This window comes from Orycteropus afer, unplaced genomic scaffold, assembly GCF_000298275.1.
Source record: "Orycteropus afer afer isolate SDZICR_OR568_19922 unplaced genomic scaffold, OryAfe1.0 scaffold00106, whole genome shotgun sequence".
NCBI lineage: Eukaryota > Metazoa > Chordata > Mammalia > Tubulidentata > Orycteropodidae > Orycteropus > Orycteropus afer.
Window position 1 is genome coordinate 941,102 of NW_006921693.1, and position 1,514 is coordinate 942,615.

Consider the following 1,514-nt stretch of genomic DNA (forward strand, 5'->3'; position numbering starts at 1 on the left):
GAGGCTTCCTGCTTGCCCCAGTAGACCTATAAGGCAGAACTAAGTACAGGGTGAAGGGACCTCCACCCAGCCCTTAGAGCTGGTACTCTGAATTCAGATTTCTAGCCTCCTAAACTGTAAACTTATAAATATGCTAGTAGCACTCACTATGTTAGGATAAGAAGAAGGATGTGATACTGAGGCATGGTTCAAACAGAAAGCCAACATCAATATACTTCCTTAGAAGTACATAGAAATAATTGTTATCTATAGATGTTGACCTGTGTTTTATTGACTATGCAAAGGCATTTCACTGTGTGGATCATAATAAATTATGGATAACATTGTGAATAATGGGAATTCCAGAATTCTTAATTGTGTTCATGAGGAACCCGTACATAGACCAAGAGGCAGTTGTTTGAACAGAACAAGGGGATACTGCATGGTTTAAATTCAGGAAGGGTGTGCATCAGGGTTGCATATTTTCAACATACTTGTTCGATCTCTATGTTGAGCAAACTACAGTCTTCAGTATAGATGACACCTCAATATAAAGAAAACAAAAATCCTCACAAGTGGACCAATAAACAACATCACTATAAATGGAGAAAAGAGTGAAGTTGTCAGGAATTCCATTTTACTTGGATCCACAATCAACACTCATGGAATCAACAGTCAAGAAATCAGACATCTTATTGCACTGGGTAAATCTGCTGCAAAACACTTCTTTAAAATGTTCAGCAGCAAAGATGGCACTTTGAAGACTAAGGTATGCTTTACCTAAGCCATGGTATTCTCAATCACCTTATATGCATGTGAAAGCTGGACATTGAACAAGGAAGATTGAAGAAGAGTTGATACCTTTAAATTGTGGTATTGGTAGAGAATAATGAAAATACCGTGGACTGCCAGAAAAATGAACAAATCTGTCATAGAAGAAGTGCAGCTGTAATGCTCCTTAGAATCAAGAATGGCCAGACTTCATCTTACTTGCTTTGGTCATGTTGTTAGAAGGGACCAGTCCCTGGAGATGGAGATCATGCTTGGTAAAATGGAGGATCAGAGAAAAAGGGGAACCTCCTCAATGAGATGGGTTAACACCATGTTTGCAACAGTGGGCTCAAGTATAACAAGGATTGTGAGGATGGCTCAGGACTGGGTATGTTTCATTCTCTTGTACATAGGGTGGCTATGAGTCAGAGCCAAGACCTAACAACAACAATGATGTAATTAAAGAGCACTAGTGGTACAGTGGTTACAGTGTTCAGCTACTAACCAAAAGGCTGGCAGTTCAAATCCACTAGTCACCTCATGAGAAAATGATGAGGCAATCTGCCTCTGTAAAGTTTTATAGCCTTAGAAACCCTATAGGCAGTTCTACTCTGTCTTGTAGGGTCACCATGAGCCAGGATTGACTCTACAGCAGTGGATGGTGTGGTAATTAAAGTTATGTATTGTGTTGGATTGGGTTCTCTAGAGAAACACAAAAACCAGCAAAGTATATATATATTTAGAGAGAGAGAAAGAGAGAGAGA